This window comes from Lepisma saccharinum, chromosome 19 (assembly GCF_977018435.1).
Source record: "Lepisma saccharinum chromosome 19, izLepSacc3.1, whole genome shotgun sequence".
In the NCBI taxonomy this organism is placed as follows: Eukaryota; Metazoa; Arthropoda; class Insecta; order Zygentoma; family Lepismatidae; genus Lepisma; species Lepisma saccharinum.
This window is the reverse complement of record NC_139247.1, coordinates 11,123,198-11,149,733: the sequence shown is the minus strand read 5'-3', so window position 1 is coordinate 11,149,733 and position 26,536 is coordinate 11,123,198. Positions and strand designations below refer to the sequence as shown.

At 37.4% G+C, this 26,536-nt stretch overlaps 1 protein-coding gene across 1 annotated transcript in view; it reads right to left on the bottom strand.

Annotated features, from left to right (window-relative positions):
* The window catches only part of LOC146003073 (4-hydroxy-2-oxoglutarate aldolase, mitochondrial-like), a 150,215-nt gene that overhangs the window by 65,650 nt on the left and 58,029 nt on the right, over nucleotides 1-26,536 (bottom strand). The gene's annotated exons all lie outside the window — the stretch shown is intronic.

The window sequence follows — 26,536 nt, the reverse complement described above, 5'->3', positions numbered from 1 at the left end:
TCCCTTGGTTTTGTTTTAAAAGAAAGTAAATGAACAGGTGTTTTTCAATACTAGATGTCCCTGGTGTACTATTAATAAAACAACCGCCACGCGTACACGCGTACAATTCTACATAACACAAAAACTATAGCTCTTTTCAGTTCTTACGGCGGCCGGTCCTAGTTCTGCCAAGGGAAGTGGGGAGCGGGGATTAAGCAACAGACCAACCAGACAACAGCAGTGGCGCCGAGAGACACGACGTGGCCGGAAAAAGCACTACGTGAAACTCGTTCTACTGGCCGCTACGTTTCTTATCGCGCTGGATTGGTCGCTTCCCCGCTCCCCACTTCCCCTGCCAGTTTCTAGAGCGCCCGCCGTAAGAACTGAAAAGAGCTATAACAACACATTATCCATAAGGGTCTCGCAGACCCCTGATATGTAAAAAACGCAATGAAATGGAAAATCGAATATAACGAGAGGAATTATGTAAGTAGGGAGTCAAGCTTTTCGCAATGTTAGCGTACCGTAGCGTACTCTTAGTTAGTAATCTTAAACGTCAAGAAAAAACGGGAAAATCAGAAATGTTCAGTCGGAGGAATGGAGTAACAAAATGTTCTGAGGGTCTCGGAGACCCCTGAAATGCATCGAAGGGTTCGATGCATTTCCATATGTTAACGCATGTATTCCAATTACATCGTAATGTCAATCTGCTGTCCAGATTTGGAAAAAGGAAAACATTTTACAGAGACTCCCCTTGTTTCATAAAAGTCAACATCAATTTTGCAATCCGCGGCCATGTTTGTAGCTTGATTTCTAAATCGGCGAGACAGCGTCACAGACAGCGTTGCTGCCAAATTTCAGCATTCCGCCATGGAATAAAGCTTCCCGTGACCAACCTCTATGTAATCCAATAATGGCTGCACAATGGAAAATTATTTCCTCTTTTGTAAAGAAAGTAAAAAGAAAGAAATGTATATAATGTAAACCTTTAAAATATGTACTATTCAATGAATATATAACTGAATCATTTATTTTTATGCTATTTGCAGATTATGTCATAAACTTGGAATACAAGGGGTAGGAAATGAAAAACTGAGGCATTAAAAACCAGAAGGGGTAGGTAACTGTCCAGGAGAGACTAACAAATTTATCAATATAAGTATTGTCAGTACTAACGCTGAAATTGCACTACCTTCCCTTTCATTAACTCTTGCTTACCCAATAGGGAAGGGGGACTTGTCAGGCCTACCACATGTATTTTTTCGATTGTTAACTGTGAGAATTTTTAGTAAAAAATGAAAGTAAATTATACTGTTTCCTAGTGTGTTCCCAATTTTCTGTATTATTTTTGTTCATAAAAACAAAAATGTAATTTTTTTATTTATTTATTTGAGAAATCCTGAATACAGAGAGAATCCATTTTATGTCAGGATATCAACAGCGAGAAAATAGAAATTAACAAATCAGAAGCACGCACACATATGTAACAAGAATAATAAAATAAAAAATAAAAATTAAACAATAATAATAAAACAATAACAAGGGTATAACAAATATTAATTTCTCTTCAGCTGCTTGATGCACGCATTTCTGAAAGCCTGCTTAGATAGATGGAAGCCTGGAGGATCAATTAGTGTATTGTACCTTGTAAAGCAAGATGCACTAGGTGGGTCTACGCCCACCAAATTTGAATACTTGTCATTCGGATATTCATGCCAGTGGTAGTGTACAATTCGTTGTAAATGATGGCAATTTTTGTATTTATTATAATTAATAAACAACTGCACTTTAATAAGCAAAAAGCACTAGAAAAAATAGTATGTTTCTTGTAAGTTTTAGTGAATGGTAAAATAAATGTCTGTGGGACGCATGCAATAATTCGTTATTATTTTTTATTAACAATAGTATTTTAATTAATATAATTAATAAATAACTGCACATATATAAACAACAGATGAAGTAGTGATTCAATAACATGCTTGAATTGCTGTATTTTTCTTCGCTTCTTGTGCCACGTTTGGCTAATTTGCGAAGATGAGGATGAGTGATGGTATGATGAAATTGATGAATGGACATCACACAAAATGGGGTCTTGAATTTTAATGACTAAAAAACGTGTGGACCTGTGAGGCCTCGGGTAAGCAAGGGTTAAGAGAACAATCTAAAAAAAAACCTGGAAAGTATCATTGGTTGATGAATGTCTACTTGAGCTCCATTCCCTCTCAGATTAAGTTGCTTCCAATCCACATTCGTGAGCCGAGAGCTGTTCTTCCGTTTTACCTACAGATGAGGAGCCCAAAACCGCATTATCGAATGGCGTAGAGTGAATTAAACCCACTGCGCCGGACGGTTTTGTGAAGGTTGATCTAATTAGTAGCTTTAGAATGAGCTCAATGCGAGATGATTTGATCAACACTTGATTCCAATCTACGATAATCTCCTCGTTCAATTGTATTACCGTTGGAGCAAGCTCTTCAGGGCAAGCTATTCCCCGATGCTGGCTGCGAGTTTCAAGCGAATCTACGTCCATGGCCACTCCCTAATGGACGTTTTAATGATCTCGTCACATATTTTAGTTCCAGTTTCTTTACATAGTAGTTAGGGTACTGTAATTCGTTTCGTAACACATGGTCATAATTAAAGATCCATAATTAGGGCCCTCTGGAGCAACGGATTTGCGGTGAAACTTGATACAAAGGCTATGGAGACTATTGGGAAGCGAATGCTGACGAAAAAATAGTTCAAAATTTCACCACTAGGTGCAAATGTGGCGCTTAGAATTACATTTCCTCAATTCAGAGCCCTCTGGAGCCCGTTTGAAGCAACCAATGGCGGTGAAACTTGATGTAGAGGCTTTGGGGAAGCGAATGGTGCACATTGAATTTCAATTCTTGTGTTACGTCTACTATATGCACAAATAGGCTAATCGAGACTGAACGTACAGTTTAAAGTTAAATCCAAACTCCTGCGCAATGTGTATCGAACTAGGGGCCATTCTCACTACCCCATCGGGGAGACCAGAGGCGTAGAGTGAACAACATCCCCGAAAACTCTTCTTGGGACAATTGGTCACACTATCTTAAGCATGTGCATTGAATATTGTCCGTAATTATCGTTATGTGCAGAGTTTCAATTATTGTTTCAATTTACTGTCTACTTTATACTGCAGTACCCGAGATTTGAATTCCTGATTTAGATGGCAGGTAAAATATTCGTTACATATTAACTCAATTTTCATTTTGATAATAGTAGTTGTAGTAATACTAAAAGGGAGGTTATCTAAGTGTCCTCCTCCGATTTCCATGAAACTTGGCAGGTGTATAGAGGGGCCAAAAGGAAGAAATACGTGTTTTTTTTTGTTTCGGCTAAAAAACTGTTTTAGGAGGCAACTTCCATCAAATGTCAAGATGAAGAGGGCCTCCCCCATGGCGCAGTGGTAGCGTCATTGCCTTGTAATCAAGGGGTCCCGGGTTCGATACCCTGTGGAGGCACAAGTGGTTCGGATTCCACTTTAAACTGTAGGTCCAGTCCCGATTAGCCTTACTGCGCATAAAGTGGACTTAAAACACCAAATCAAACCAAATCAAGATGAAGACAAATTGACGCAGTGATCTGACCCCCTGTGTCCCACTCCCATTTCCATGAAATTTGGCAGGTGTATAGAGGGGCCCAAAGGAAGAAGTACATGTTTTTGTATTTCAGCTAAAAAACGGTTTTAGGTGGCAACCCCACCCCTCGCTCAAATGTCAAGATGAGATGAAATTGAAGTGGGGATCTGACCCCGAAACCACGTAAATATAGCATAGGAAGAAACAGGGGGCATAGGGTCCCTCTATACACATGCCAAATATCATGGAAATCGGAGGGGCACACAGGGGTCAGATCCTCACTTCAATTTGTCCTCATCTTGACATTTGAGGGTGGTTTTGCACCCTAAAAAGATATTTTAGATGAAACAAAAAACACGTATTTTTTACTTTGGACCCCTTTATACACCTGCCAAGCTTCCTGGAAATCGGTGGGGGACACAGGGGTCAGATACTCACTTCAATTTGTCCTCATCTTGACATTGAGGTTTTTTTTCCCCCTACAGCAGTTTTTTAGCTGAAACAAGAAAACACATAGTTCTTCCTTTGGGCCCCTCTATACACATACCAAGTTTCATGGAAATCGGAGGGGACACAGTGGTCAGATCCCCACTTCAATTTGTACTCATCTTGACATTTTGGGGGGTTGCCCCCTAGAACAGTTTTTAGCTGAAAAAAAAAATCACGTATTTGTTCCTTTGGGTCCCTCTATACACCTGCCAAGTTTCATGGAAATCGGAGGGGGACACAGTGGTCAGATCCCCACTTCAATTTGTCCTCATCTGTACACTTGAGGGGGGGTTGCCACCTAGAACAGTTTTTTTAGCCGAAACAAAAAAACACGTATTTGTTCCTTTGGGCACCTCTATACACCTGCCAAGTTTCATGGAAACCGGAGGGGGACACTTAGATAACCTCTCTTTGATTTGATTTTGATTTGATTTAGTTTATTTTACTTCGCGTTTTGTGCCTCTTGGCTAATTTGCGAAGATGGGGATGAGTGATGAAATTATTAAATTGATGAATGGACATCCACCATATTGGTGGCCGCCATATTGAATTCAACTCAATTTTTTAAAATGGGAAGTGGGTGATTTGCATAGGCGCCGATTTCTTAAGAGATTGGGGGGGGGGGGGTAAATCTAAGTAAAGCATAAATACTGATTTCTTTCTTTTTTGGGGAAAGACTCGCAATTTTTTTTTCCTTAAGGAGGAACCTAATGCACTTGAATTAACCTTTAAAAAAGGTAATTGCAATAACTGTCTTTGACAACAAAACATATATATGAGGGTACATCGAACTTTATTTACTGGACAAAAAATTCACTGCACCAGTGTGATTATGTAATTATACAACATAACACTTTACATGTAACTTTTGACTGATAATTTTTTATCATATTCTGTTTATAATACTTATTCTTACATGATTTATAGGAGTTTAATATCTTCACACATATTTACATAAAAAGTAAGGCCCAAGATAAAATTTTCATCAGGGCGAGCAATTTTTGACATTTCCGAAGGGAAACAAAGCAGCCTAGTTTGCAATGGACTGGCTCATTCAAGAGCATGAAGAGGGGTGTAAGGGGTACCTTCCACGTAGGCGCCCAAAGTCAACCTCACTTCCACGTAGTACACCCTGGACTGCATTTTGCAGACAAACAAGGCTTTGGCGACTGGCACTAGGGCCAGTATAATTTTGTTTGTGTTGTCCTTTTTTGTCCTTGTGTGTGCTGAGTGCTCCTTTACAGCCTCAGCTTTTAACAAAAGTCAGAATATTTTAATATTTTAGTAACACGACACTGAAATTATGGTATTTTAATTATGGTAAGGGGCTGGACCACGTATAACGTGATGGGTGCAAAATAGCCTAAATGCTGACGCACTCAAAATTTTATTCCCATGCTTCTTCCTCTATTCTCGCACATATTCATTCATTATATGCCATGAGCTTTCCTTAATTCATTGTCAGTTTGAAAAAGGAAAAACTGACATTGTAAACGCACAAAGAAAGACACTCAAACTGAGTGATAATCCCACATTATTGATTCTGCCCATTTCAGAGCAGAATCCTGCGTAAATTCTCACCTGTTGTGTGCGAAGTATCTGTGTGCCAAAGTTATGTAATATGTTGGAAGATATGCATTGGCCCCTTATACGGAGGGTCAAAGGAGAATTGGATGGGCCCGGGCACCTCTGCACCTCCCTCCCTGTTTCGGCACCGTTGGTGATGTGATATATACGATGACACTATTTTCTCACACCTGTAGAATGATACATTTCTTACAATCATGCAGTCAAAACTCTTTCCTGATTAAAGATAGTTTGAAGAAACCTTCACCACAGCATTTCTCGTGAAATTGTAGTCTGATTTGATCTAAGGCCGGAAATTTTCCTGCTTCGTCCCCGCAAAAAGCTGATCCATGATCCACCCAGCATCAAATCAAATGGTACCCTTTAGGAGGGGGGGGGGGTAAATGCGGCCGGAGCGTTGTACTGATCACATCACCTCCAAGATGTCCGACATCGAAAATATGTGAGGCCCTGCACCCACATATCCTAAATGTGCCTTTATGGCACGGTGCTACATGCACAGGGAACTTTAACTTTACCTGTGTATATTGTATTCGTTTCTGTACCTCTGAGTAACTACGTTTATTTTTTATGCCTATGCGCATATACGAACCCTCTACTATGGCTGAGGGCACCCCTAAAAGCTTGCTTGTCTCCGCCCCCCCCCCCCCCCCCCCCGCACTGCGGGGTTTTGCGGGTTGTAGATCCGGCACTGAGTTCAACCCATGTACGCTACAAGATGCCAGGTGTTACCTGTTGACAGGCTTCAGCAATGCGTACTCTAAAGTCCTTTATTGACGTCACCCTTGTCTTGTACGTGGGTGTGCTAAATGAAGCCACTAAGAACGGAATCGAATGGAATATCAGGCGAACTGGATGGCCATTCTATCGGACAGCCGCGTCCAACCCAAATTCCAGAAAAATGTTGGCTTAAACGAGCTCTGGTCTTCCAACACCAAATGAAGGACACCCCTTGTTATTGGAACATGATGTTTGGGATCGTTATGAATTCGTGGAATTGAAATTGTTGCAACACGTTTAGATATGTCATTCCCGGAATGGTCTGCCACACTGGCGAGGGGCGCCGAAACCAGAAGGGCCTGGCCACCCCCAGTACTTGTTCTCCGCTCCCTATAAGGGGCTCAATGTGTAACTTTCAACACGATTTAATTTTGTAACAAAATGTTATTTGCCTGATGGAAATTTCCTAAATTATTTGAGGATTCTGTGGGATATTACCCAAGATTCTGCAGGGAAATTGGGGTTTACTCTATCTTAGTATTTATTTTTCCAAACAATTAAGTTTATTAAGGAAAACTCATCCTACATTATGATTATGTGCGAGAGTAAAGGAAGAATCATGAATACTTTAGCCTTTGTGTTCTTCAATGAGTCAGTCCATCGAAAAATAGGCGCCATTGTTTTCCACACGAATGTAATCTACTTTTAACTTCCATTGTCGGCGCCTGTTCTTGTATCTTTTACCTCACCTTATGAACTTCTGAGGCGCCAAATGTGGAATGTTTCCGCTATCACTTCTATTCAAACGAAACAAAATAAAGGAATGAAGAAACGAATTGTTTAGATCAGTGAATTGTGGTGGGTGGACGGTGTTGAACTCAGGATTGAGGAAGGAGATCGAAGAAAGGAAAAGGTGGAACACTCTTTGACTATTTCAAGAAGAAATAAAAAAATGTAAGTAATAACTTTGTTTACAAATTCTTGTGTAAAACTTACTTGGCCTATTAGACACATTGATCTTATCAACCTATTAATTATGAACTTTATTATTATCATTATTATTATATGTATCAGGCACGTACCCAGGAATCTTTTTTGAGGGGGCAAGCCTGAAATATATATATATATATATATATATATATATATATATATATATATATATATATATATATATATATATATATATATATATATTGATAGATAATTGTCATGAAATATATGTCAATAATTAATTAATTAATATATATTTATATTTATAAACATATATAAACAAATTAATTTGCTACATTTATAAACTAGCAAATTAATTCCTTTAACGACTGGTTCAAAAAGTCAAGAAATTAGAGGATAGGTGAAATGTTTTTAATAAGTGTTAGATATTATTTAATTATTGCTTTTTATTAAAGATGAAGGCCTCCCCGATGGCGTAGTGGTAACGTCGTCGCCTTGTAATCCAGGGGTCCCAGGTTCGATGCCCGGTGGAGGCACATGGCACAGTGGTTCGGATCCCACTTTAAACTGTAGGTCCAGTTCCGATTAGCCTTCCTGCGCATAAAGTGAAATTAAAAAACATCAAATCAATCAATCAATTTATTAAAATGATAATTAAATTTTCATAGTTTTATTGTGTTATGCTTTTATAATGGTGTTAATTTAATAATGGTCTCTCGAAAGGAAATATTTCCTTATCAGAGTTGTAGCTAGAGATTTCAGCGCCCAGGACGAGAATGATTTTCGCACCACCCTACCTAGATATACTTATGCATTGTAGAAATTTTATGTGCCTACTCTTTTCCGTTGAATCGGATGAAAAGAGAACTTAGCATTCAAGAAATGTGGCTAATAAAAGGCATCCCACACCATCTGTGTGTTATTGTTCACATCTGCAAAATCGATTGCAAATTAAAGATAACTAGGTGGAGGGACAAAAAATGAGAAACTTTAAGAAGACATTCGTTTCCTATTAAATTAACACGTAAGTGCTATGTTTTATTCCCGACGAAAGGAGGTGAGAAATGGAGGAGAAATGACATGTAGGTCTAATTTCTATGTTCCAGGGGCCTAGGGTGAAAATTGATTGATTGATTGATTTAGTTTATTTTACTTCGCGTTTTGTGCCTCTTGGCTAATTTGCGAAGATGGGGATGAGTGATGAAATTATGAAATTGATGAATGGACATTCACAAACAACCAAGTCCGACCGGGATTCGAACCCGGGACCCTTGGCGTCGCAGCGCGATGTGCTAACCACTCGGCCACAGGGTCGGGCACCTAGGGTGAAAATGACAACCACCTTCGCAGCTACGACTCCATTTCTTACTAGTCCAATTTGATATAATTTTAAAATCTTATCTATGACTGTATATAACTACAATAATAAAATAGTCTCTCTTTGTTCAGGGTAGCAAGGAGCATGGTTTAACGTCTACAAACGGCATTAAAGTGGTCTAAGCGTGTCCTATCTTAGAAAACTAAAGATGCTTTCTGGACATACCAATGGAACTTTAATTATCTAAACGGAACTATTCTAGGACGGTAAAATGAATAACGAAACTTGTATCAGATATTCATTTATTATGATATATTATCCGCAGTTCCGATCAGTACCCATGTTGCACCGTTAAGGCACTATTTAATAACAGCAGAAAGACGGTTGCTTTTGACGATGTATTCTCCTTGCGAGGCTGAAAGTAGTCTTATTTTTTAAAATCCCAGTTATAAACATTACATTTATATTCGAAAGTATATTTAATTGTAGAGGCAATGGGAATATAAGTTTCGAAAAGTACTATTTTTAATTTTAAAAATGAACTTCTGAGTAACGTAATTATTCGATACAGCAAGGACAATATGAGACAATATACCTTCATCAGGAATCGAACTCGCTTCCTTCAGGCTAGGCTGGACATTTGGCAGCTGAATGGGTAATAAAAAAAATCGTCTCCATTCGTTGAACCGCTGTGATATTCCAAACTATAAAAACAACACATACGCTTAGAATTGTTTCTAGAGCATTGGTGTGAATTTTCACGTAGTCAAGATATAATCATAGTTTCGCGATTACGTAAGTCTATTATACTTTTGACAAGCGGAAACAACCAATCCAGCACTATAAGAAACGTAGCGGCCAGTAGAATGAGTTTCACGTACTACTTTATCCGGCGCGTCGTGTCTCTCGGCGCCACTGCTGTTGTCTGGTTGATCTCTTGCGTAATCCCCGCTCCCCACTTCCCCTGCCAGCTTCTAGAGCGCCCGCCGTAAGAAGTGAAAAGAGCTTTTTTATAGATACTACAACTACTGCTACTAAAAAATTAATCAAGAAAATAGGAAAAGCTTCTGTAGGCAAGCGCTTCGAATGGACAACTCGTCATCTCACCATCGAAGGTCATGAAGTCGAATCCTTTCATCTACAGAAGTGGTCCTTTGTGTTTGTGTCATGAGCAATATCACACAATCATCAGTCACATTTATCGTCACGATTGCCCTGGTCTGCATTTTGCAGACTAACGAAGCTCTGACGGCTCTGTGCTCCTTTAGATCCTCATCTTTGAACCAAAGTCAGAATGTTTTAATATTTTATTAACGACATTTTAGGTAAGGTAAAGGGCTGGACCCCGTATTACGTGACGGATGCGAAATAGCCTCTAAGTGCTGACGCACCAAATTTTTAAATTCAAAATCAAAATCGTCATTATTAACCTAAAGATACAGCAATGTGGCGTAACGTAAGCAAATCACAATAAACAAATAATGATTTAAAGAAACTGAAAATGTTACATTATATACCTCTTTCAGCTGTTAGAAAATATATCCTTTATATAGTTTTGTATTACTACATTTTTTTATTATTTTGTTGAAAAATTGAATCATTCCATGAACAATTTGTATGATACTTTGATATACAAAGACTCAAATATCATAAATATAATATTTGGTCTAGGAATTAATTCGTGCGGTTGTTACGCACACATTGAAGCTGTAGTTCAAACACAAAATACATAAATACCTTAAGAAAAATATTGTCCATCGCGAGCCACCACTTTCGCCCATCTGTCAGGCAAGTTACGGATTCCGTGGCGAAAGAAGTCCTCATCCTTTGAAGCGATCCAGTCAGAGACCCATTTTTCGATATCTTCTGAAGAAGTGAACCGCTGTCCAATCAAATCGTTATTCATGCAATCGAACAAGTAGTAGTCCGAAGGAGTAACGTCTGGTAAATAGGGCGGATGGGGTAGAACTTCCCATCCGACATTTTCTAAATAGGTTTTGACTGGTTTTGCGACATGTGGGCGAGCGTTATCATGTTGAAAAATAAGTTTATCATGTCTGTTCTCCCATTCTGGTCGTTTCCTGGCCAGAGCTTGCTTCAAACGCATTAATTGTCGTCGATAACGTTCTCAATTAATAGTTTCACCCGGTTGCAGCAGCTCATAGTACACCACACCTTTCATATCCCACCATATGCACAGCATAACCTTTGCACAGTGAATATCTCGTTTCGGTTGTGATGGACCTGGTTCACCTGGCTTCACCCAGGCATTTTTTCGTTTCGGGTTCTCGTAATAGATCCACTTCTCATCGCCAGTAACAATGCGATGCAAAAACCCCTTCCATTTCTGTCTTTGAAGCAGCAATTCGCTAATGGTCTTTCGTCTTTCAACGTCTCTGTCTTTCAATTCATGTGGAACCAAATGTGACATCTTTTGAATCATTCCCATGGCTTTGAGGCGTTTGGAAACTGTTGTTTGATCAACGCCTAATGCTTCTGCAAGTTCTTCCTGCGTTTGACACGAATCCTGATCGAGCAATGCTCTCAATTCTTCGTCTTCAAATTTTTTTGGCTGTCCAGGTCGCTCTTGGTCTTCCAGGCCGAAATCACCACTTCTAAACCGTGCAAACCACTTCTGACACGTTCGCTCAGCTAGCGCATGGTCACCATACACTTCCACCAAAATACGATGACTTTCGGTAGCACTTTTCTGCATGTTAAAGTAATGAAGCAGAACACCTCGCAAAAACACTTTATCTGGCACGAACTACGCCATGTTCAGTTGACTACAAAATGCTGTTGTTGACGTGTCAATCAACTGCTCTATACTACGAACGATGTGCGCTGACAGGAGTTTTCAATGCATGTGTGGCTACACGGAACTGTGGGACGACACGCTCGTTACGCCATCTCTTGTCCAGGTGCACGAATTAATTCCTAGACCAAATACTACGTATGATGAATGATTACTCGTATTTCGGATAGAACGCCCTTTGGATAAAATTACAATAATTCCATGCAGTAAGTGCTATCATGGAATGTAGATGTTGGTTAATTTGTGAAAATGTTACATACACTTGTTACTTAGATATACGTAGTACCAGATTTTTTAAAAAAAAAAAAAAAAAACTAGGATTCTTAGGGATCTTTATTGAGTTTCGTACTAGTAGTTTCTCCTTAAAATATCTCTACCTAATATTGTTTTACTTTAACGTGTAGCGTAGACAAAGATTAAAGTTAATACTTTAACGATTTTATGACATTGATCAGCGAGAGCTAATAAAAAGATATTCTAATGCGACTGTTATCTGTGTGTATCACCTGTGTCTATTTCGGAAATCTAGAAAGTGTAAATTTTGTTATTTTGGATCATACCGATAGCGTAGTGGTAAAACTGTGCCACTTAAGGCTCGGCTGGATCTTTGGCAGCTGAATAGGCGAATTTCTTTAAAAAAATGCTTATTCATTCGAAAATCCGCTGTGATATTCCAAAATATGAAAAATTACATACGCTTAGAATACACTACAGCATTGACTTCAATTTTCGTGTAGATTTCTTTCAATGTTGTCTAGATATTATCAAAAGTTTAATAGACTTACGTAATCGCAAAACTTTTGATATCTAGACAACAGTGAGAGCAAACTACATGAAAATTCACGTCAATGATCTAGAAGCAAGTCTAAGCGTATGTATTGTTTTTATAGTTTGGAATATCACAGCGGTTTAACGAATGGAGAGGATTTTTTTAAAAATTGCCCATTCGGCTGCCAAATATCCAGCCTAGCCTTAAGCAAGCGAGTTCGATCCCTGATGAAGGCATATTGTACGGTGTCTCTAAACAAACTTTTTGTCCTTGCTGTATCGAATAATTACGTTACTCAGAAGTGCATTTTTACAATACAAAATTAGTACTTTTCGAACCTTATATTCCCATTGCCTCTACAATTAAATATACTTTCGAATATAAATGTAATGTTTATAACTGGGCTATAAAAATAATGTATTTTGTTGAATTTTATTACTTTACATTACTTTTTGCTACTTTTGGCTAATCGTGACGACGATGATAAGTGATGTTTGATTAAATTGATGAAAGAACACTCACAAAGAACAACTATGACCAGGCTGGGATTCGAACCCGTAACCCTTGGTGTGATAGCACACTGTGATAATTTCTTGTTTTCCCTTTAAGAAATTCTACTTTATTACAGTAACTAAAAATGTTATTTTCTTATTCTTTATAAAGCTCAACGGCAAAGTGCCAGCAACTATTTAGACTTAACTGGAAGTGAATCTGCACAATGGAAAGTATATAATATTACAATGTATTACTAATAAACTAGCCTGTTCTTGCTCTTGAACAACAATTTTGATATGGCACACAGTGCTAAAGTATAATTAAACTTAATATATGAAGGGAAATTAATTCATTTGTATAAAATATCAATGAGTCTTCTCGGTCTTCTGTACAGATTCTCTGAAATCCAACACCAATCATCCATCAGCATATTTTATAAATCTCTTATCTCCTCTATTCTTGAATACTGCTCTCCTATCTGGGCCATGGCTTCAAGAACTAATCTCTCTCGGATCTGATTCTGTCCTCAACCTCGTCATTTCTCGCCATAGAATACCTTCCCCGAGGCACTTCCATAAAACAGATATGACGTCTGTCTTGATTATCCTGGCACCACGCACTCGTCGCGAATTAGCAGCCATGAAATTCTTCCATAAAATCATGAACGGCAAAATTATATCCGAATTTTAGATCTGCAAATTTAATCTACGAGTCCTCACACGGCCAACCGGCAACGTAAAGTTCCTTCACAATCCCACTACAAGGCTCTCCTTTGTACAGGCTTCCTCGCTCATATAAAAACCTGCCTCCAAATGTTGACATATTCTTGTCAGAGCACAGTTTGAGAAAATTGTTAACAATGTATGTTTAATCTTAATTTTACCTCATTTTATCTTACTGTTTTAGTTCTATTGCATTGATGGTTATATATGTGTGTGTGTGTGTGTGTGTGTGTGTGTGTGTGTGTGTGTGTGTGTGTGTGTATGTATATATATATAATCATATTATTTATATACATTACATAATCAATTCATCCGCCCCATAACAAACCAACAGCAAAAATGATATAAAATTGTCTCTGAAATGTACGCGCTCCTTTTCCTCCAAACCAAACTGTTATATAACAGCAACTGTCTGAATCACTTAGTTGTTCTTACATTTCTCTCTGGTAATTTACAATACATTACTGCAAAGAAACAAAGAGCGAAGAGATCAAGAATATTTTCGATCCAATACCTTGCAATATCTATTGATTTAATACAGCGCAAAAAATATATTTTACAATTTTTCTCAATCAGATTGTTCGGCGCCCAGAGACAACTCCCGCCGCTCCCTAGCTATAGCTCTGAACTTGACAAGACTGTAAGAAAAGCAGACATTGCGAGCGAAGCGAGCAAGAACATTTTACGAAATGTGTTTTAATTTGTACAAAATATAAAGTGGAGGGGACAATTGCCCTATTGTGTCCCCTGCAGGTGCTCAGTTAGGAAGAAATAATTCAAGAAAGACTTGAAATCTAATTGTATCTTGAGTATCGTTTTGTCCTGATACTCGTAGATTCTGCTAGTCTTGCTTTCTTTTACTTCTATGTTTGTCCCCCTTGATTTCCGTCCAAGGTTTGGATCAGGTAATGCCTCCCAGCCCCCTTGAGGTTGCACCACTGCATCTTGAACTTTCATCGGATTGAAAATACTTAATTTTCTTTAAGAGTATAATATCGTTTAATAATAGCGATTAGATTCCTCTACCTAAATTCCTAGGTGAAAGTATAATAATATTGAGGCATGGAAGGGGGGCAAGGATGTCCACAACTCCCCCTTCGAAAACGTATATTTCTGCAGTAGCTAGATTGTGAAACATCTATGATGTTATTAATATCTTTGAATATAGATGTTCAATTGTTTTGTTGATTTGGATTGTCAAGCATGGAGTTAGCCATGTTGTATATTCTTAGTTATGGATTAAATTATTATTTTGTATAAAATCGAACCCACATGATTTATTATATCATATTACCGTGGTTAGTAACACAACAATTTCACACGTATAGTTTGATTTCAGTCATAGTAATTTACATCACTTATTAGGCCTCCCGATGGCGCAATGGTAGCGCCGTCTCGCCTTGAAATCAAGGGATCTCGGGTTTGATACCCGGTGGAGTATCCAACCCGGTCAAGTCCCGATTAGCCTTAGTGTGCATGAAGTGGACTTACAACACCAAATCGATCAATCAATTACATCAATTATTATGTAATGGGGACGCAGGGATGCGATAATTTTAAATTTGAATAATGTTTTTTGAGGGGGCAACACTATTATCGGGGTAATATGCTCCACGGAAAAATACTTTGCTTGTCCCTTCGTAGAAAAAATCTGGGAACGTCCGTGATTTTGCCCCCCCCCCCCTTTCCCCCTCCTCGAACGCACGCCTATGCTGCTGTGACTGTTTAAGTACTGTATCTGAAACTTTGGTAAAATAGAATATAAGTTTTGTAATATTATAAGTGTTATGTGTTATCATCTTTAACACAATTCTTATCTTTAAATGCATTATAGGCTATGACACGGAACACACTATTTTAAAGTTTCACCGGAGCCAGAAATAGCATAATTCAAACCTGTTTACTTATCATTCTTCTTGTCAAATGTGAATAATATGTTAATAACATCCTATGCGTTACAGCTGATGCCACATATATTACGTGCAAAATAGCAGTAATAAGCTGGTTTCTCTGTACCTGATAAAACCATATGATGGGAATTTACTGTGTGCTTCCGCGAATGTTACAAAAATATCCGTTTCATGTACTGGTACGTGGCAAGATTATCCCATTTCTAGAGCACTGAGCACTGACACATGAAATTATACACTGAATAATGATGGATGGATGTCACCAGAGAGACTGAACATGTGCCCACTGTGTGTTTTTCAGTGCAATTCCACGTTTAGATTGGCAACTGATGAAGAGTAGCATAACAGCAGTACACCGGATTAAACGATAACTGTGCAATCACATAGGTAGAATGCTATGGTTCTCTTCTGTCCCATTGAAACACAACCAGTGGCCGAATTCGAAATTAATTACTTCCGGTATGCTCGAATGCACAGACCTGTCTTTTCACACAATCCTTTCTTTTTTGTGTGATTTCTTAAAAAGTACATCGATTCTCAATCTCTCTCTTGCATCTCCACAAACTGTGCTGCTGTTTTATTTGTGTCACGCATGAATTATAATAACTAATAATGTATTAGATAGTGAACCACTCACTACTGCAGGAATTCCTAAGACCACAAAAATCAGCCACAAAATGAACATGCATGATCATTGGGATTTATCCTACCAACTGATATATCGTTTAATTTTGATTTGCTTTATTTTACCTCGCTTTTTGTGCCACTTTTGGCTAATTTTCGAAAGTGGGAATGAGTGATAACATGATGAAATAGGAAAATAAGAAATGGTTATTTAATTGATAAGATATCGTATATACAAACAGAAACTGTACACATATTTTTTAACATTAATCTCACCTACATATAGATAAAGATATTTCTGTCAAGGAGCCAGTGTCCGATCTTCACAATCAGAGCAACTAAAATATTTTTTTCATACGCGTACTTAATGCGCTATACAGTATGTATTTAAGCAATGGCATTTATTTGTACCCAACACCTTTTTATGGTAAAGGTAAAGTGTTCCCCTGTGCATAGCACCACGCCATGAAGGCGTATAGGGGGTGTGGGGGTAACGCCCCACACTTTCTTGATCCGGTCGTGAGTTGGGGTGATGTGATCAGCATCACGCCCCTGACCGCCTTTACCCCCCAGGGTTTCCCCCAGGTACCCATGTTATTCGACGCTGGGTGGGCGCCGGGGCCGCTTCCACCGTTAGAAAAGTTCCCGGATTTGAACCGGCCGGGGATCGAACCCGGGACCTTGAGCATGGTAGTCAGACGCGTTACCGACTGAGCCACCGCGGCCTATTTATACACCTTTTTATAGGAAACATTATTATTGTCATTTAAAAATGTGATACGTTGTTTACATCTCACTCGACCGTCATTGCATCTGCACTCGTGACCTAAAGCTCGCTTCTGACTGGTTATGTTACGTCAAATGCTAAGGAAATTATGACCATGAAAATGCCATGTTGTTAAAATGCTACAAGATTTCTTCACTTTTCACGTTAGAATTCGATCGGAGCAGAAATGTTAAGAAAAATGCTTAATAATATTAAAAACCAGTTTAACATGAGAAAATTAGTAGTTGCTACGAACTTCAAAACAAAGTTTTATGAATAGCTTAATGCAATATTTTCTTCTTTATTTTCCTGCCAATTTGTACGCTGAAAACGCATAATAATTTAATGAAATTTACCCGGAACTCCAAGCGTAATCTTCGGTGACAGGATCTGACAAGACGTGCTCGGTTCGAGCCGGTCGAATAATGTTTTCATTTCAAATTATGCGAATTGGGACATTTTCATGTTCACTTTCATTATCAAGTGCCATAGCCTAATATCGTCTTGTAAAACCGATATACTTACTGCACTTCCTTCGAACAACCTTGTTAATTACTGTAACTATGCGACTGGCTATATGCATTTCTTTATTATTAATGCAATTTCGTAATATATGCCCATTTTGGCTAATCGCGACGATGACAGTGAGTGATGATTATATTAAATTGATGAAGGGTTTCTTACAAAGAACGCTCATGTCTAGGTAGAGATTCGAACAACCAGCCAGCCACCGGCATTAAGGGATTCTTCGGCAGATAACCAATACTATTTTCTCGTATGATAATAATAATAATAATAAATACATTTTAAAAATGAGAAATTTAAATCACTCTGTCCACTCAAATATAATCTACGCAATAGAGTGAAAACGGACAATGGACTTCAAATATTCCCAAACATACATTGTAGACCTACCTTAAAATACTAACTACATTCTGTTTTCTTAACATAAAGAAAGAACATGTTTCGGAAATGGTAGAAACAAGCACACGAACCGTATTAATCATATTACTTAAACAAAAAACAAAACGTCTTCTTATTTCCAATAATAAAACATTGGAATGAACTACCTAGATTACGTAAATCAGTTAAGGTTAACACTAACCTCAAGCAAACCCTTTCGCTCACACTTCAACAAAACGTCCTGGTATTTCACCCAACTCTGCTTATAGTTCTTCTTCTTCTTCTTCTTTTTGTCCCTGTCAGCATTATCTTGTCGACTTTGGACATCGTTATTGTTTTTTTTTTATTTCTTTTAATGTTTTCTTCTAAAGTTGGCAGTTAGTCTCACAAATTAATCGGAATCACAAATATATAACAATTATTATAAATAATTCACTTTTTTTTTGTCCATTTTGCTGTTTCTTAAAAATCACTTTATATTTCAAGTCTACATTTTCGAGAATATGCATACAGCATCCATATTAATGAAGGGGATAAATCTGTTAAAATGGATGATAGTGATATTGGAAATGGAATTTTTAAACGTTGAAAACCTTTGTAGAGTATGATTTGTTGATCTGAATAGATTGGACATTCTAGAATTAAATGTTGAGCTTATAGTTTGATAAATTTAATGATAACTGGGACGTCACTATTTAAAATTTCCAGATATTAATCACTTATTGGTCTACCTTCTTTTGTTTCCTTTCAATTGCTATGCTCAAAATGTATATAGAAATATTTATACATCGTAAAGTTACATTATCAATAATGTGATAATAATTAATTATACATCATATTAACTCAACACAACATTTTGCAAACATAAAATAAAAATTGATAACAACACAAATATATTATCGTCCATATTAAACACGAAATTGAGCAAAAAAATAATAAATGAACATCTTTGGGTCAGTCACAAAACCCACAAATGATGAGTGGCCGTTTTTCATTTTCAAATTGCAAAATATTCTCTGATCTGGAACGAGGTAATATTGGTACTAGTTTCCACATTATTTCATATAATACAATAAGTGCTGTATCCGATATGTAAATTGTAATATGGACTGGGTAGTCTATCCGTAAATAGTTCATGTAAAGGCTACCTTTATAATCTAAATACTTACGTTTAATAAAGACGGAATTCTATTATTAACTGAAACTTGTACACTAGAAAAATAGTTTTCTTAAAACGCGCAACAATACCTTCCGTGTTCTTCTTCTACGAGTCTATGTCTAGGCTGTTAAGGAAAAGCACATCAGTAGAAAAATACAATTTACACCAGATAGTTGTGCATGTTGGATTGTCAGTCAGTCACACACACACCCAATATAACGTTATACTTAGGCTATAGTATTTTCTTTATTTGATTCAGACTTAAATGAAAGCTTAAAAAAATGCAGTTCGTGACTTAATGTGCCTTTTCCCGAATACCCTAGAATTATTGCGTGCTTTCCACACACAGAATTAGAGATAACATTTCGCAAGTCAATTGACACTGGAACAATATTTAGTGTGTTATTATGCTCCCAAATACTTTTAAGGCCGTGATGACCCAATTCCCTTCCAACTCTTACTTGGAATCCCTTGGTTGGGTAAGACATTGGATGTGCTAGTTGTTTCAACAGTGAAACCTGTTGTTCTCATAAACCAATTAGCGCATTTCGGTATTCAGGAAGCGACCGTTAATTAAACTTAAAGCTGATGGAAAAGTTCGTTTTGAATTAAACTGGCGCCTCGTTAACAGAGTTGTCAAACTCTAGAATCTGCGAACGAAAGTAATTTCCAGGATAGCTTCAGAATTCTCGTGTGGAATGTTCCGCTTGACATTTCAATTCAACGAGTTATGTAAAATGTGATCTTGTGCTCAAAAAAGGCAGATTTTTAAAAGCTGAACGATCTACAAATCTATTCTGCAATGTGAAGATTATATTATCTAATTTAGAGTAATATTTCTCTGAATGCTAAAATAATAAACAGGATGGACATATTTGATTATTTTACAAAGTGCCTAGTACCAACACGTAATAAATATAATTTCAGTTTTAAAATATGAGATTAAAAGATATTTATGATTATTGACTACTGAAAATGGTTATTAGAAACTGATTGTTTTATTATTTTTTAAAAATCGATGTATTTAGCGTAGTTAGTTCTTTCGCTGTGTAATTGGAATATTAAGGAGTAATTAGAGTAACGCGTCTGACTACCATGCTAAAGGTCCCTGGTTCGATCCCCGGCCGGTTCAAATCCGGGAACTTTTCTAACGGTGGAAGCGGCCCCGGCGCCCACCCAGCGTCGAATAACATGGGTACCTGGGGGAAACCCTGGGGGGTAAAGGCGGTCAGGCGCGTAATGCTGATCACATCACCCCCACTCACGACCGGATCAAGAAAGTGTGGGGCGTTACCCCCACACACCCTATACGCCTTCATGGCGTGGTGCTATGCACAGGGGAGCACTTTATCTTTTTTTTTAAAATTAGAGTACTGCCAGTTCCAAAAATACAAAAATCAAAATCCGAAATGCATGATTCAGATTTTGTACAATATGTAAGTGCATTACTTGAGGAGGTTGGGATATGTCAGTGAGAAAATTTATGAAATTGCATCATGCTGGGTTCCCTATATTGTCACCATTGTGCAACTATCAGATACGGCTAGGTATTGTTGCTACAGGCTTCATGATAGTCTTGATGATATTTTCGTGTTTTTTTGGCACGGGCCACCTGGATTTTGATCCAAAATCGCTGTCTTATCTTGGTAAACATGTTTCAGGCCAGTAAAATGGTGTTCATTTTAACCTCGTGCATACGCAACAGCACTCGGTGCACCTACCACTTTTGGTACTCCACACATCGACATGGAACCCAGCTGACAATGTTCACATTCTGATATATCAGTAGAGGTCGGATTTCTATGTAATTACAGGACAATGTCAACGAATTGCATAACTGAAATGATTTTGCACGAGTTTTAGGTTACATATTTTTGCCATATATAATATTTTTTGTATTTGCTCATTTACTTTACATATAAGAACATATTTCGGTAATTTTTTGCTATCTTGATCTTTTTCCTATGTTTTGAAGCATGAAGATGAAAATTTGTAGCTTATTTGATGTCATATTCTATAATCAATGAGATGCATGGTGCTCAATGTCACCTAAAATTGACTGCCAAGTCGAAAGACAGGCTAAAGACAATAATAATAATAATAAAATACGGGAACTGTTATTTATCGATAGATGCTGAAGTTTCTCCCCTACCGTTTTTGGTTACATATTTTCGTTTCGCTTTTAGGCTTAGGCAAAACACCGATAAACTTGGCACTGGTGAACAAGAAAGCTACTTTCCTGTACGTAACGAGTTTCACAATAGGTTCCCTTGTACAAAAAGTATAAAAGTAGCTATGTATTTTCATTCGATTGAACTTTTGCGGACGCTTTTTTTTTTAAATTTGTTTCGAAGTTACAAAGAGCTATCTCACATATTTACATATTGTACAATAAAATTGCGATGTAAAATGTAATTAATAGCTGAAAAAATTGGTTTCTTAAATATGTACACGTTGCTGTGCTTTTTTGAGTTGATAAATTTGATACAAATTTTACTTTGAACAACTCATGTCCATAAAATGATGTTAGATATGTTCAAATAAAATAAACATATTCTTTGATACTTCATATTTAGCTACATATGCTTTTGATAATACCTATTTAGATACATATTTTGTCAATTATTGTTACATATTTATGTACATATTTTGCAATTTGATATTACATAAAAATCCGAGGTCTAGATATCACATTCATAGTGTTACCATCTCTTCCTGACAGTGTTGTCACTTTTAAATTTACAACCCACGTATGCACTCCTCCTCTACTCTACGGAAAGAGTTGGTAGATCAATTATTTTGTAAACTGTATATTTTATATATGTTCAATAAATGGATACGCGAAATATGAAGACATTGGATTATTTGAGTAGGTCTGTTCACATGGGCCGACACATTGCAATACCGCACTTCCTGCATACTGTATAAGCTTGGGCTATGAGGGGATCCTATCTATTTTGCTATCGATGATATGAAAACGTGTTTACTTTTGCGCATATTTATTCTTCTCTTCAATCATATTTAGCTGTAAAGATAATCATATAAGCCTATAGAAAATAATTTATGCTCTTCACCATTCCTGAAGTTAGATCTGTCCTATCACAGGCTGAGAAGAAAGAGGGAAGGAGGTGCAATAATTCTTTTCCGAAGTTGCTTCGTTTCCTGTTCGGCAAGAAATTGGCTCCACAAATCAGGGAGCAACAAATCACTGCGTGACAAAGGACGCGAATCAACATTTCCAAGTCTTACCATGTGAAGCAATACCTCACTATTTCTAGCGGATTCGACCTCACGTCACCATTTCCCATGGGCCCTGTAGAAAAGATTTAAAGCAGATTCTCTCTTCCTTATCGTAAGGCATAACAATGGAAGTAGATTATCATTATGTCATGTGTTCAACTGAATATCTGGGATTGAACCCTTGGTATGAATACGTATCTGTGTTTTCTACACAGAATTCCTTTTTTAAATTAACAAAGATCGTTTAGTTTGGACCTTGCCCTAAATTTGCTAATATGGATCAAACGTTTTGGCACTCTAAACAAATGTACAAGATACCTCAAAGAATTTTGTTCTGATGAACAATTATTTGCTTCTTGGATATTAAACAATTATTTAGTTACCTGAAACAAATTTTTCGTTATTCCAAATAAAGTTCTTATTTTCTATGTGTACTCATCGTCTAAAATATGTTGAAAGCAATTTTGCGAAATAACGATGGTGGTGGTAAGGGGGGGGGATGCCGGTGATATCCCCCACAAGAATTTTTATCCCGGCGGAAGAAAATTGAATTGAAAGAATATTATTCCATTAACAATGGAACAAACACAGTGGCGGCGATTCGGTCCCAAAACTGGGGGGGGGGGGCAAGGTGCCAAAACTAGGAGGGAAAAGACAGTATATTTCCCTTTGTAGATAAGATTTAGCATAGTGCGGCGGCAAAAGTAGCGAAGATTTTGGGACAACTGCCCCCCACCTCGCCCCCCTAATCACCGCCACTGAACAAGCACCATTCAAAAATCATTCGCGAAAACACTCAATTTACATTAAAAACAATTGCATTCAACTTCGCGTCAGAAGTTCTATTTTTAAATACACTTTGCAAAGAAAAAATAGCATCACTTCATTATTTTTAGTTATCAGCATTTCGCTCCTGCATTCTCTGATGTTTTATTGATTTCACTTAATGATTTATTTTACCAACAATTAATAAAAATACTATACCTATACAACATATATTTATTATTTTCGTCACGGTTAAGTACATGGATCACTTTGCACTTAACAAAATTAAAGTTAATATTGCTTGTGAAAAGTGTAGCACACAGATAATTTTTGCAAGTAGAAAGACTGAACATGTGTCAGTATTAATAATACTATTTTGTTGAGTTTGTTTTCAAGAAGGCTTTATGCACAAAAAGGCTAATCGGAACTCGACTTGCAGTTTAAATTGGGATCCGAACCAATATATGTCTCCACCGGGTATCGAACATACAAATCATGGAAGCATGTATCGAGAAGACGTTAATATGCAGGAAGCGGATTTTTACGTTAATGTATATATATGTATGAAGCTGAAATAATTTATATTTTGTATTATCCTTGCGCATCATGGCATGTAGATTGTACACTCTGTCATTGGAGCAACCGAACGAAAACAAGTTCTCTGCTCATGTTGGATTCAAGAGGGCTCGATCAATGAAGCGTGTGTGTGTGTGCAGAAGATAACGCGGCTGCAGCTATCAGTTGTTTTCAGCAGCCCGCACTGCTATGTTCCGCCCATTCGTTTTCTCCCCTCCTGTACTGTTATGTTCGGTCTTAATCCACATATTCCCGAGACAGATGTAGACAGGGGACTCTTTCCCAAACCGATTCATGATATTTCCCTGGTAGTCGAGCGTTCAGCTATCGATGTTGGAAAAAATAAGTTCAAAACATCTAAAAGATTTCATTTATTGATGTGGTATTTTAAGTCCTTTTTATGCACAGTAAGGCTAACCGGGACTGGCTGGACCTACAGTTTAAAGTGGGATCCAAACCACTATGTACCTCCACTGGTTATCGAACCCGGGATCCCTTGATTACAAGGCGACGACGCTACCATTGGGAGGCCTAAAAAGGTTTCACTTGTCATTTTAAGAAATCGAAGTGAAAGAGCGTGTAGAAATATTCCAAAAAGTCCACAGTATGTAAAACTAATCAATACAAAAATATTAAGGTAGTTTCTCGTATATTGCAAGGAACATGTTATCTGACTTACCCTTCCCTGCCAGTTATAACTGCCAAGTTTAGGTTTACTGAATAATTGCAGAAAAGTTAAATTTAACATCACATCGTATATTGGAATACAAACTACTTTAAATATTGAATTCAATTGTAATTATGTTCTTCTTAGCTTCCATTCTACTTTGTCACACCTGAAGAAAATCGTTTCATCAAATTGTGAGATATGCGCATGTAGTGATTTAAAACAATGTAGAACATTTCCAACTAATTATAACAATATTTTAAGATTTTTGCCTAATTCATGACACAGAATTAATTGCTCATAATTTTCCCTTTGGCAAGTGTGGTTTACTTTCAACGAAATCGTCTGCAATACAAAGATAATGAAAGTGGTTAGAATATAGAAAAATATATGTTACAGATAGTAAGCGAATGTGGATACATAATTGTATCACTTGCAAATACAAATCAACAGAATTATTCTTGGAATTATCCATATGCCCATTTGTACTATGTCTACGTACATACTATAAGCATGGCAATTATGTACTCGTACTGGTATGGCAGAACTGATGTATTTATATTTCATAAATATGCTGGTACGGAAAAGGAAGTTAGTAGTAAGGTGTGTTTCATACAGCGTATTTTGATCCACTTGTAGGTATAATTCTATATTCTGCAAATGTGTTTTATAAAGAAACAAACTGCCGGAGTACTAAGTGAGGTGAATGTACAAGTCCGAGTGAATAGGGCCTCCTGATGGTGTAGTGGAAACGACTTTGCCTTGTAATCAAGGTGTCCCAGGTTCCATACCCAGTGGAGGCACAAATGGTTTGGGTCCCACTTTAAATAGTAGGTCCAGTACAGATTACCCTATATGTGTATAAAGTGGACTTAAAAAACGCTTCGTTGAACTCAAATTCCGAGTAAAAGTTGAAGGATAATCCATATCTAATGCTAGTGTTTTTATAATTAAAGCATACTCATTAAAAATGATAAATATAATGTGTTACATGCCGCAGGGTTTTATGCAGTGAGGCGTTGCAAGTTAGAGCGATTGTCTATTTATTGATTTGGTTTAATTTTCTTCCCATTTCTGCAACTTGTGGCTGATGCGAATGGCTGAAAGCAGGAATATATGCTATTGTTTCTTACCTTTGAATTATGAGTGAGTTAAAAGCTATGGGTAACGTAATTTCATCACGAAAATACAAACACTTGAGCACCAAAGCAGAATATAAAATTAACATATGAAACCAGGATGAAACCGCGCTGATAAAAATAACACCCAATGTAACTGCTCCATGAAGAACATGATTAAAATTAACGGTAAGAGTTTTGAGGAAGCTTAAAAAGTATATTCAATTTTACACCGAGAATGATACTTCTCGGTTATTGATTGATGAATTGGATTGCTTTATTTTACTTCGCTTTTCTGCGAAGATAATGATGAGGATGGATGATGATAAGATGAAGTTAATGAAAAGACAATCACAAATACAAAACGACTGCACACAACACAGACCCCATGGAGGAGTATAATGGCCTTAAGTCCAGACACCAGATAAGGATATTTGTTAAAGACCAGTATCGGCTTCTTAGGTTGCAAGTCCAAGGCAAAAAAAACTAGTGCCTATGTTTGCTATAAGCAAATCGGAACAATCAAGCATCAATATTCTGGTAACGTACTTGACTGTATCACATAACTTTTCATTCAGAGTTAACCTCATACAATTCTAGACCGTATGGTAAGTCGACTTGTACGTAAGCTACACAAACAAGGATACTTACTTTAGGTTAAAATAATATATATATGAATTTGTAAATGTTAATATGTACTAGATTAGTGCCATTCCTCTAATTTATTAATTGTATTTCACCTCTGATTTGAGAAAAGTTTTCAATGTGAGTTTGCAATTTTTGAACCTAACTAGAAGAACACACTCAAGGTCACTAAACAAACTCACGGTCATAAAAATATGCAGCTGGGCAGAATTGCGCTAGTGCCACATATGGGAAAAGCAAAGCCAGAGAGAGACAAAAGTCGCTGGTTTCCCGCTCACTGTGTGGCAACATCAACCGGGCTGCGTTGCCTAGTTCGAGCGTCAGATCAACCTCTCTCCGTGGCATGCAATTGTCATCCCTGACCTATCGAGCAAATGGGGTTGCGCTCCGACGTGGCAACAGCGCGAACTTCTGCCACCCGTCTAATTTCATGGCCGTGCGTATAATATATATTTATTTGTATGTGTTATCGGCAGAGAGAGATTAGAGTCAGATTTTGTGTAATGTATACATTTCAGTGAAAATTGTAGGCTCGACCAGAACTCGTACCCAGGTATCTGGTATACCCTGTCTATACAAACTGCTATACAAACTGAGCTACTGCGCCAGCCCAAACATCAATCAAGAAGGAGCAATACAAATATGTAATGTGCATACAGATAGAATAAGGCACACGCATCAAACATGCAAAAGAAACCAACCAATAAGAG